The sequence below is a fragment of the Antechinus flavipes genome, chromosome 4 (genome assembly GCF_016432865.1).
Source record: "Antechinus flavipes isolate AdamAnt ecotype Samford, QLD, Australia chromosome 4, AdamAnt_v2, whole genome shotgun sequence".
Lineage (NCBI taxonomy): Eukaryota > Metazoa > Chordata > Mammalia > Dasyuromorphia > Dasyuridae > Antechinus > Antechinus flavipes.
The window spans coordinates 399,309,754-399,323,251 of NC_067401.1; positions in this window are offsets into that span (position 1 = coordinate 399,309,754).

Consider the following 13,498-nt stretch of genomic DNA (forward strand, 5'->3'; position numbering starts at 1 on the left):
TCTTTTCTGGAAATAAAATATTGTCTCACTCTGATATCTCCAAGTCTATATTGTTATTCTCCTAATGCCCCTTAGTCCACATATTTGAAAGTGTCTTTCTGTCCAGTTCTGTTCAGCTCCCCTTAAGCCATCAATGCATTGAGACCAGTGCTGGATGAGGTGACCTGACTCCTAAAACATAGGGAAAAGAAACAAGTGGCCCAGTGTCATCAGAAGGCAGAGGAGATAGCTGGTTTGGACTATCCTTCTGACAACTGTCTCATTCTGAGCTAAGTTAGCTTGCCAGTTCAGTTGATTCAGGATCTGGGGTAGAATATAGGTATGTGTTCATAGGTGATAAATATAAAGCTCTAAGTAGGTAAATAGACATATACTTCACTGATAAGATCAAATTTGATATAATTCCTAATGCTTTCCTATTCACCTCAACAATCTATAACATTTGACTAGGAAAGAATTCCTATTACTGGGCAAATAGGAATGTTATTAAAATCTCTGCAGTACCTGTCCCATAAACTGGTCAGGGTCAAGGAAAATAAATTCAAGCTTTAGTCCCCAAGGCCAACCAAATCTTAAGTATGGGCTTCTTCCTCCTTAAAAAAAAAACAAAAAACAATCTCAATATTTATAAAGCATGTACCTCTTCTACCACACATCCATTACCAGAAAATAGGGCTACCAAATTGCTATCTAATTTTTCTTCATATTCTCATATATACTAGACAAGAGCCAGGAATAAATGCCAACTACTTCACTTATCTACTGATATACCAATTTATAATAATCTTCTGACTGAATGGAAGAGAAAGCAGGGTAGACCAAGTCCAAGTATAATCCTATAGCTGATATTTACATATTGCTTTAAGGTTGCAAAGCACTTTTACACAAATTATTTCATTATTTTCTCATAGTTACTCTGTGAGGTAAATGTTGTTATCATCTGCATTTCACAAATGAAGAGAATGAGGCTCAGAGAGGGCAAATGACTAATATCTATTAAGTATATAGCTAGGTCTTTGAATTCAAGAGGAGAACTTTATTGTGTTTGTACGTGTGCATGTACACACATAAACATGCATTTTATACACATACATGCATTAAATTAGGGATGTGGGTGCATACATGTTCTAGGAAATTATCATGTGTATTTCATGAGATATGCAGTATGATGGAGACCCAGTCACCTCATATTCTCTGTCCTTTTCTGTCTGGGCATTTTATAGGCTATGCATTTTTAGTGCTGTAGAAATTCAGAATACTTACCATTATGTTTTCACATTATAAACTGTGTTAGAATTCTGGACATGAATTTGCAAATGAAAACATGAGAGGTGGGGAAATATAAAGAAAAAGAGACTTCCAGTCAGTGTTAGTTATAAAGTTTTGAATTGCCTGTGCTCAGATGTTGTGGATTTCCCTTGGATACTTCTATGGTGAAGTAATTGGAAATTAACACTGAATGGAAATGGTGACTAATATACACCAATTTTATTAACTTTGTGAAAATCTGGAATTTGTCATGTTTTTTTTAATGCCAGGAAAATATTAATGGGACTAGGCAGATTGCCACGTTGTGAAGACTTTAGAAAGGTATTTCATCTTGACTAGGGTAACCTTTCAAAGGTAGGGTACTAAGGTTCCAAATTATATTCGTCTTTCTTCTCTCTGTTTATTCCTCAATAATTGATTCAATGTTCTCTTTACTCTCATCACTGTTCTAAACCTTCTTTTTCCTCCTCAAGCCATTCATAGCACTGTATCCTATCACTCTCATACTTTACTAAGAAAATCAAGTCCATTTCACCATGAACTTTCTTCTCCTTATCTCACAGTCTCTTAATGTTATTAAATCCCCTTCTCTCCTTTTTTATTCATCTTTATGTGTGAAAAATTTTTCTATACATACTTCTGTTCATCCGTTCTTTCTTTGAATGCAGATAGTATCTGTCCTCATATGTCTTATAGTTAACCTTGGATATTTATAATAGTCATATTAAATTATTTGCCCAAAGTCATTCTTAAAACAACATTGTTGTTGCTATATATGATGTTTTCTTGGTTTTACTCATTTTGTTCTTCATTATTTCATACAAGTCTTTCCCTGTTTTTCTAAAATTGTAGAATTCATCATTTCTTTTAGCACAGTAGTATCCCATCATAATCATTTGTTCAGCCATTCTACAATTGATAAACATCCCTGAAATTTCTAGTTCTTTGCTACCACAAAGTTTTCTTGAGGCTCTTTGCTCTTTTTGTTCTCCTCCACTTATCCTACTTCTGTCTTCTTTGTTGAAACATCATTCATGTCATGCTCATTAAATGTGGCATGGGTGTCCAATTCAGACTTCAACCCTTTTATTTTTTTCTCTACATATTTTCTTGCTTGTTGACAACATCAGTTTCCATGGTTTCAATTGACATCTTAATGAAAATGAATTCTAGATGTATATATCCAGCTCCAGTCTTTCCTCTGAGTTTCATGGTTATAGCACAAATAATTGAATATTTCTAACTAGATATCCCCTAGGTATCTCGATTTCAATGTTATCAAAATGGAACTCATTATCTTCTCATCCCCTTGCTTTGAAGTTCCAAATTTTCATATTTCTGTTAAGGATACCTCTCTCCAGACACTTCCATCTTTAACTCTACATTCTTACACCATTTATCTAATCAACTGTCAAATTTTATTATTTTTTCTGTTATTTTTTTGTTTTCCCTTCCCTTTCCTTGTTTACCTTGGTTTAGACTCTCATTATGTTTTGCCTGAGACATTAAAAAAAATTCTTAATTGCTGGCCATGTCTTGAATCTCTTTCAACTAATTGATTTTTCTAAAGTACATTTCTGACCATGTCATAATTTTACTCAATAGACTGCAAATGACTCCCCATTACTTTTAGGATCAAATATTAACTCCTCTGTTTGCTATTTAAAGTCCTTTATACCTTAGGTGCATCATATTCTATAGCTTTATTATATTATTTTTTCCCCACTCACTCAGTAATTTGACCTGACTGACCTTCTTCCTGTTCCTCACTCATCAAGATGTCTTTTATCTATTTTCTTTTGCATTAGTTTCTCCTACGTCTAGAATGCACTCATTCCTACTCTTCATCATTGAGAATCCCTAGCTTCATTTGAGATTCAGCTCAAGTACCAACTTCTTCATGAAGTCGAATTGATCTCCACAGACCTCTCTCTTTGGACCCTCCTGACCATCTTATGGCTTATTACACTGTCTTTTTTACTAGCTCAAACCTCTTGTTAAAATTTATGTAAGCTTTTGAAGTTGATCTTGAATCAATGAGTATTTTGGTCTCCTCTCCTCTATTAGCTAACCCATTTGTAACACAATATTGTGGCCAGGATTATGGCCAGAACTCCACAGTTCTGATGACAGATTTTGAATCTGAATGAAAGGACATTCACATGTTACTGAATAAGTCAAATAAACAAAATAATTGGCAGCTAGTAAAAAAATTGGCTCTGTAGTTGCCCAATATTGAGCCAGTCATACTTGCATATTTTATAAATAATTGACTAAAATATATTTAATTAAAGTTTCTTTTTTATTACATAAGTGGCAAAATAAGTAAAAATAATAAAATGTGAATAGACACAATGTGGGGAAAAAAAAACAAAACAAAAATCAAACAGTAGAGGAAAATTTCTGTACCTTTTGCAGCTTTCCTCCAAATGGATAAGAGAAAAAGAGCACATTAGTAGTTATTCAGCATTTTAAATTTTTTTTTTTTATTTTGCTAAGACAATTGGCATTAAGTGACTTGCCAGGGTTACACAGCCAGGAAAGTGTTAAGTGTCTGAGATTAAATTTGAACTCAGGTCATCCTAACTTCAGGACTGGTGCTCTATCCACTGCAATACCTAACTGCCCCCTTATTCAGCATTTATTAAAGCACTTCATATATTCAAGGCATAATGCTAAGCACTAGGGTTACCAAGCTAGATATGCTATAGACCCTGTTCTTAAAGAAGATATTAAGAAGGGAGGACAAATGAACAAATAGCCATGGTAAGAGGAAGATAGAGGAAAGAGAGAAGGAGGAAGGTGGAGGGAGGAAGGAAGGAAGAAAGAAAGGAAGGAAGGAAGGAAGAGGGGGAGAAGGAGAGAGGGGAAGAGGGAGAAAGAGGGAGAGACAGGAAGAGAGGGAAAGACAGGCAGAGAGGGAGAAAAAGAGAGAGAGGAGGAAAGAGAAGGAGGAAGAGGGGGAGGAAAAAGAGGAGGAGGAGAAGGAGGTGAGAGAGAGAGAGAGAGAGAGAGAGAGAGAGAGAGAGAGAGTGCATGCTATAAGAAATTTGAAAATGAGCAAACATAATTTTCTTTTTATTAAAACTCTGGATTTTACAAATAGCCAAAAAAAAAAGCATTTCTATATTCAAAGTAGAATAGAAAAAGGATCATATATGAAACTACAACCCTCTATCACATATAACCTACTTAAAAGAAAAAGTATATAATACATTCAAAGCTGTACAGCTTTGTCTGTTTTTCCCTCTAAAATTGTCTGTTGCCTTCTGTTCATTTAAAGAAAATCCTTCCATTTTTCTCTTCTGCCTATTCTCCCCCTTATTTTCTTCCTCTTCCCTCTTCTTTTTTCCTTTCTTCTTCTTGATCTTTTTATGGTTCTTTATTAGTGTTGTACTTTCCAAGTTGTTTGGTGTCTTTTTTTTCTTTTAAAGAATATTATGAATTGCACTCATAATTCTGCTTACTTCACTCTTCATTAATTTATACAAACTTCTCCACATTTCACTGAAAATTTTGTCATTTCTTATTGCACAATATATTCATATATCATAATTAAGCCATTTACCAATTAGGGAACACTCTCTTAGTTTCCTATTCTTTGTCACTATAAAAAGAGCTGCCATAAATATTAGCTTTTTAATCTCTTCATGACCTAGTCTCTTCTTAAATTTCCTGAGCTTACATTTTAGTCACCTCTATGTTCTTTGCAATCTAGATTGTCCTCCTTGCTATTCCTCACACAAGATATTCCACTTCGTAGCTCCCTGCATTTGCACTATTTGTCCTACTATTCCTGGAATGATCTCCTTCCTTATCCATGCCTTCAAGTCACAACTATAACGTCACTTTCTACAAGAAGCCTTCCTAATTCCCCTTAATGTTAATGCCTTCATTCTAAAATTACCTCAGGCATTACTTTTGTGTATTGTTTCCTGAGTCCTTTTCAGTTTTCTTTGACTTCTTAGACTTATAAACCTACTAGTATTATCACACAAAGGCAATGCTTAGTTCAATGACTTTGGAAGCATAATTTAAATCATTTTTCAGAATAACCAACCAATCTATAATTCCACTACAGTATACCTGTAATCTCTGCAATGCTTCCAACTGACGTTTGTCTTTTATTTATTTATTTATTTATTTTTTTGGAAGAGGGTGTTCCCATTTGCCAATCTGATGTGTCTAAGTAGGAACTACAAAGATGCTTTAACTTATATTGCACTAATTATTAATGGTTTAGAGCATTTTAAAAATATGGCTAGTGACTACTTGGTTTTCTTTTTTAATAATAGTTTTAAAAAATTTTTCCAAATATATGCAAAGATACTTTTCAACCCTCACCTTTGCAAAACTTGGTGTTCCAAATTTTTCTCCCCATTCCAGACAGCAAGCAATCTACTAGAAGTTAAACATGTGTAATTCTAAATATGTTTCCACTTGCTGCACAAGGAAAATTAAATCAAAGTGGGGAAAAACAATAAAGAAAAAAGCAATAAGCAAACAAACAGCAACAATGCCAAAAAAGAGGTGAAAATATTATGCTTTGATTCACATTTAGGATCCATAATTCTTTCTCTGGATGCTGATGGTTCTTTCCATCCCAAGTCTATTGGAATTATCTTGAATCACCTTATTGTTGAAAAGAGCCAAGTTCATCATAGTTGGTCATCACACAATCTTATTGTTGCTGTGTACAATGTTCTCTTGGGTCTTCTCACTTTGCTTAGCATCAGTTCATGTAAATCTTTCCAGGCATTTCTGAAACCAGCTTACTAGTCATTTCTTATGGAAAAATAATATTCCAATAAAATTCATATGCCATAATTTATTCAGCTATTCCACAATTAATGGGTATCTACACAATTTCTAGTTCTTTGCCACTATAAAAAGGGCTTGTGTTCTAAATTTTTTCCTCTCCCCCATCCCTTCCCCTAAATGGCAAGTAATCCAATATTAAACATGTTAAAATATATATGTTAAATCCAATATATTATACATATTTATACAGTTATCTGCTGCACAAGAAAAATCAGATCAAAAAGGGAAAAAATGAGAAAGAAAACAAAATACAAGCAAACAACAACAAAAAGTGAAAATGCTATGTTGTGATATGTTTTAATCTTTAAAAATCTCTTTTGATTTTCAGAATTTTTATCAGTTTGTTTTATATTATAAACATTTCCATATTATTACAATTCTGAGAGAAATCTTTTACTAAAAAGTAAAATAATTGAATAAAACTAAAAATCCAGTGACTTACATTATTATTTCTTAGTTGTTATAACTCTCAAAATTGTTTGTCATTACAATATTATCATATAAACTGTTCTACTGCATTAATTTTAATCTATAGTTCAAGCCAATTTTAGATTTTGGGGGACAACTTGAGTCTTTCATTTAATATAAACTGCTATGACTGAGTTTCAGTTAAAGTATAAATGTAATATCAAAACATTTCCTTCTTTGATAGGGGAGGCAAAGAGAACAGATAAGATAGTATGAAGATGAAAAACTAACCTTCTCACTATTCATACCCCTCTTCCATCTTATCCCTTTCCCTTCATTTGGAAGCAGCTAATTCCCCTCATCAGTCACTCATGGAAGGAAAAGTCAGAAAGAATGACTTCTACATTCTGATAAACTTCCCTGTGATTCTGACAAGAACCTTAAATAGATTGTTTTTGTCTATGTCTAATGTAGCCTGATTATCAGCAAGGAAGTATTTTAATATGCCTTCTGTTATTGCTTGTTCACTGTAGGACAAATAGTTGGATGAAGAACTTCATATAATCCCTTTTGTAAATCTGATTTTCAAAAGGTCACATATAATAAATATCTGATTGAATATACTGTGGAAGAAGAGCAAGTTTTGGATTCAGAGGACATGGTTTCACATTGTAGCCTTTCCTACTTGTATAACCTTTGACTTGATTCTCGACTTTCTCACCTATAAAATAAAAATGGGCCAGATGTTCTCTAAAGCTAAGTTTATGATTCTATGTTATATCATTTATATATTAACATATATAAATGAATGCATTTCTGTAGAGATCTTTGAAATTTTGAAAAGTCACAGAATCACACAGAATATTACAGTTGAAAAAGACCTTTAAGATATCAAATCTAAACCATACTTGTACATAAATCTCTTTTACAATGTTTCCAATAAGTTAGCATTCAGTGTCTGTTAGATGATCTTTAGCAAAAGATAATGCTTTATCTTCTGAAGCAATTTTACATTTGACTTTCAAATAGCTTTATTGGTTATGTTGTGATCCACATTCAGTTCCTACAGTCCTCTCTCTGGGTGTAAATGGCTCTCTTCAGCACAAGATCATTGGAACTGGTATCAATCATCTCATTGTGGGAAAGAGTCACATTCATCAGAATTGATCCTCATATAATATTGATGTTGTTGTATACAATGATCTCCTGGTTCTGCTCATTTCACTTATCATCAGTTCATGACTCTCCAATCCAAATCCAAATCCCCTCTAAAATCATCCTGCTGATCATTTTTTATAGGACAATAATATTCCATAACATTCATATACCACAATTTACTCAACCATTCTCCATTGATGGGCATCCATTCAGTTTCTAGTTTCTTGCCTCTACAAAAAGGGCTGGCACAAACATTTTTGCACATGTGGGTCCCTTTTCCTCCTTTGTGATCTCTTTGGGATATAGACCCAGTAGAAACACTGCTGGATCAAAGGGTATGCACAGTTTGATAACTTTTTGAGCATAGTTCCAAATCGCTCTCCCAGAATGGCTGGATTTGTTCACAATTCCACCAACAATGTATCTGTGTCCCAGTTTTCCCACATCCCCTCCAACATTCATTATTATCTTTTCCTGAGAAGTGTGTAGTGGTATCTCAAGAATTGTCTTAATTTCATGCAGCTGATTTTCATATAATATGTTTGCCAATCCCCTTTCAATCCTCATCCCCTTCTTCTGGATGTGCTCCAGTTTATCAGCATCTTTCTTAAAATGTGGCAGTACAATACTTTGAATGCCACTTGATCAAGAGAGAGTACAGAAGGATTATAATTTTCCTAATTTTGAATCTTATATTTCTCTGAATAAACCCTAAAATTGAATGAAGTTTTTTATATCAAGTTATATGATTGATTTTCATATTTACTAAAATGAGATGCAGAACAGTATAGTGGATGTAGTGGCAAACTTTAAATTGAAGGATATGTTATCTGCAATATTTCTTTAGCCTGTCAATATAGTAATCTTGTCTAAAAGGAAATTAGTTTACTCTAGCATTATTTCTTTTTAATGAGCCCATCTGCAGCTTACTGATCACCACTTCTCCAAATCCTTACAAAATATCTTTCAAATAGGTTCAAAAATCTTTCCAGAATTGAAACCACAATCATCAGAGGGGTGTTTGAAGGATATCCCTTTTTCTGAAATAAATATACATATTTTAGGATATGTGATATTTTTCCTCAATCCAGTCCTTCCTATGCATTATTGCTAAAAACAATTTTAATTTTATATAGACCTGACAATGTAACCTTCCTATCCAATCAGTTCCACTGATTTCTTACTGTTTTTAGAATAAGTAAACTCCTCTGTTCAGCTTTTAAAGTCTTATAACATGGATTCAACTACCTTTCCAGCATCATTGAACATTATTATTTTTCATGGACCTGTGATCTGATCAAACTGACTCCATGATGTACCATTTTCATCTCTATGTTTTTATAATGAAAGTTTCATATGCCTGGAATGTACTCCTCAACATCTTTACCACATATTCCTTCTTTTCCATTCATGCACTCAAGTATTACCTTCTGAAAGAAGACATTCTCGATTCTGACTACAAATGTCTTCCCTCCCACAATTTACTCATATTTTACAAATCCGTATATATTTGTGTTTATTAAATTTATTTTATACTGTCTATATAATGTATATAATCATGTATATATGTGTTTATACCCTCTTAGGAATATAAATTATTTTTTTTATTTGCAATTGTATTCCTAGTGCCAAACATACTATCTGGAACATGATTTTTGCTTAATAAATATTTATTCACTGATTGATTGTTTTCTCCTATTGCCTAATTCTTCAAAAGTAGCTAGTTTTTAAAATGTAAAGTCACTTTTTAAGCCAGATTTTTGATACTATACTTTCTAAAATTCAATTGAACTTGTCATAATGTTTTTACAAAAATTTGAACATGATAGCAAATTATAGGCATTTTTCTTCGAGTGCTAGAAAGTAATCAAATTATGATCTAATATGACCTAATTATTTCACAAAGACATGGAGGTTCTGTGATTTCATTATAAATGGGAACTCTTGGGGCCATTTAGAGATTATGACTTGCCCAGAGTTTCAAAGATAGAAAATCTTCAGGTCAATATTTGAATGCATTTTTTTTATTCCAAATTCTACATTCTATTTAGTATACTAGTGTCACTTGTTTTAATGATTATAAATGGCCACAAAATTAATCATTTAGAAGATGGATTTTTTATAAAATCAAGTTTAGATGTTTCAAAGTACTTTGTCTTTAGCTCCTGATCAGAAGCAGTATTTACTTGAGACTAACACATGGCGACATTTAAGGTTCTTAGACTTTATTGTAGGTTACCTTGGAATAAGTGGAGCAACATTTTTGTGAACAGGATGCTGGAGCCTTTTGTTAGGAAAAGTGCTTTAGCAACAAAATTACTGAACAGAATAGCATTCACCAAAAAATCTCTTGGGGGGAAGTAATGAACATAAGTGAGCAATGAAGTGTCACTTGTATTTGAGGACTCTTTTGTTTATACAAGACAGGTACCAGGCAGGAAGCCAAACTTTTTATAATGTCTGTTTTTGTATCCATTGAATCATAGATGTAGAGAAAGCTTCTTTGTTAGAAGGTTGAAAGTAATTTTTCCATCTTTGGGACTAGTCAGCTATTAAAAATGTTCCATATGCTTAAGCTAAGATATAAATCCTGTAAGTTGTCCCTCTGAAATATTTCTCAAAAATAATTCCTCTTTTTATATTTTAATATGTACTACTTTTATTTTTTGGGGGGACAATAACTTTCAGGATTTATGCAAAAATCTATTAACAATTAAACAATTAAGTCTACTAACTGCCACTTTGATTTCTTCCAATCCATCCAAAGCTGCTAGATTATGTATAATTATTTATAGTCTCGTTAAATTCTCCTCTGCTTAAAATTGTTCAGTGACTTGCTTTAGCTTTCAAGGTCCTCCAGGATCTTGGACCTGCTTATTTCTCCAGCTTTATTTCATACTTCATGCCTTTATTCCTGTCATTTTCTATGCATGAAACAACTTCTTTCTTCTTCTCTAGTTGTTGAATCTTGTTTACCTTTAAGGTAAATACCCTTCCTCCTGGAAACCTTTGCTTATTAGCCCAATTGGGAAAATTTTTCTTTCTTTATACCTTAGTCTTTTGTACTCCTTATTTGTTAGCATTACATTCTATTCTGCATTGTATTTTTTGGGCTTTTATTCTGCTCTTACACACAGCATAGTGCCTGACATATGGTAAAATAATAAATGCTTGTTGTCTGAGTCCCTGCTTGTTACCTCGTGGAAGTGACACTGTCAAGGTCTGGCTTTTAAATAGGGTCAGTTTGCCACAGAATGGGGAGAACTGACCTCTGAGTCAGGAAGACCTTGTTTTACTTCATGTTTAAGTGTCCTTTACAAGAGCAGTGAGCATTGTGATCCGGACAGCTGTGTTCCATCAGAATAGATAACAATCAAGAATGTGACTGTGGGCTGTGACCAGTACAAATGAACCTGAAGCTTTCTCGGAAGAAGATGAACGTATGGAAGATTTGATGCTACAAGATTATTGGAGGCTGCTTTCTCTAGCACTTATTTTCCAAACTGTGTGTGATCTTTTACTTGGAGCACAGAGACACTCTTTGAATACTAGTCCAATATTAAATATGAAGTATTTTCTTACTTGCTGCTGCCATAGTTAGTCTTCTAACGAGGTCTCCAGCCCCCGTTTTGGAACCTTGCTGACCTGATAGGTGAGAGTTTTAACAGATATTTTCCTGCCAAGCCCGGGAATGTGTATTCTCCTCCCTACTTTGTTAGGAGAATTGTAGTGAAATTAATGCTGTCTTTGCTTCTGGCTATAATTGCCCTAGGGCTCCACTTAAAACCTTAGTGATTCCCAAACCAAAACTTCTGTTCCTTTCTGTCCCATATTTTTCCCACACCAAAGGACATAAATATTTTGAAGGAAATATTTTATGTCTATTACTGGTATCTCCAGAGTTTGAGCCATCTTTTATTCATTCATTCAAAGGCTGCAGTGTTGGTACTGATATGCTTTCATAGAGGTAATTCCCTCATTGTAATTATATACAAATGAATCCAGAGGTCCAGTCCCTATTTGTTAGTTCATATTTACATATGTGTTGTGTCCCTATTAGATTTCAAGTCCTACAGAAGGAAACTACATTTTTAAACTTTAAAAGTCTTAACTTTAAGACTTCTTTAACTTTAAAACGCCTCCTATACCCACTCTGCACATAGTAGGCACTTAATAATTTGTGGTTAAATGAATGAAATAGTAATGAGTCTAGATACTCCAGGTTTTTGAAAAAATCCACTTTTTTTTTTTTTTGCTTAGCACAATGCTTTGAACATAGTAGGTATTTAATAAATCTTTAATGACTGATTGCTAGCTCATTCTTTGACAAAGTTAGATACTTGAAATCATAGAATCTTGGAATTTAAAAATTGAAAGAGATCTTAGGTTCTACCTAGTCCTACCTGTCTACATCTGAACAAGAATCTTTTTTACAGAATAGATAACAAATGATCATTTGCCTTTGAAGATCTCTGGGGATAAGAAATTAATTGGTCCCAGTGCAACCTGTTATACTTTTGTTTTAGTCATTTTTCAGTTGTGTGTGACTCTTCATAACCCCACTTGAGGTTTTCTTATACTAGAATTGTTTTGCCATTTCCTTCTCCTTCTCAATTAACAGATGAGGAAACTGAGGCCATAGGGTGAAGTAATATCCCCAATTTCAGACAGCTGGTAAGTGTCTGAGGCCAGATTTGACCTCAGGAAGATGAGCTTTTTTTTTTTTTTTTTTTTTTTTTTTGACTCCAAACATGGCACTTCACTCCACTACCTTGCTGACCTGATATACTTTTGAATTGTCCTTATTGTTAGAAAGATTTTCCTTAAATCAAACTGAAATGTTTCTTTGCATTGTTTATCTATTAAACCTATTTTGTTCCCCTTTGGACTCATTATAAAAGTAAAAATTTTTACAATTATTAATGAAAGAAAATAAGCATCTGATGAAAGAATTAGTACTCGACAATGAAGATGCTGAATGTCATGAAATATCATGCATATTTTAGTGACATTCACATGTGAATGAACTAGAATTCATCAAGATTTAATTTTAGGAAATAAAAATTCTTAAAATGGAAAAAACTTATAAAGAATCACAACATGAGGATGCAATCATCTTAAAAGACAGATGGCTTATTTCATTCACTTAAAATGCCTGAAGATGCTAAATTTAAACTTCAATGCTTGCCATTCTTTGCCTGTACTTGATTACTGGTCCTTGTCAGTCCTGCTATTGGTTAGTGATGAAACTTTTAAAGTGAATACACATATACACAATTCATAACTCCTAGAGTTGCTTGTTATGGAGTTTTATTAAAATGAACATTTTCTCACTTCAAGAGAAAATGTTAGTAAGTTGTATTTTCTCCTGAAAGACCTTTAAACTGTAAAAGTCCATAATTACTTATATTTATATGATACTTTAAAAGTTTATGGAACCCTCTCTATAGTACAGAGATGGGATATAGACTATTGAGTATGAGGAACAGTAAGAAAGCAAGTCTGAGTGAATTAGAAAGTGCATGAAGAAAAGTAATACAGAATAAATAAAACAAAATAGGTTGAGGTCAAGTTAGGGAGATCAAGTTAAATGCCAATCAGAAGCGTTTATATTTGTTTTTTGAGGTTATAGAGAGCCACTGAAGTTTACTGAATACAGGAGTGACATCGTCAGACATTTATTTTAGGAAAATGACATGAGTCATTTATCTCCATTATTTACCTTTCTTTCTACTGACATTTCTGTTCTGTTGATTTTCCCCACAATTTCTTTTCCCTGGCTCATGTCCAAACCTTTGTTCGTATTAAAAATCTTATATGTTTCAACATATAGTAATGAGCT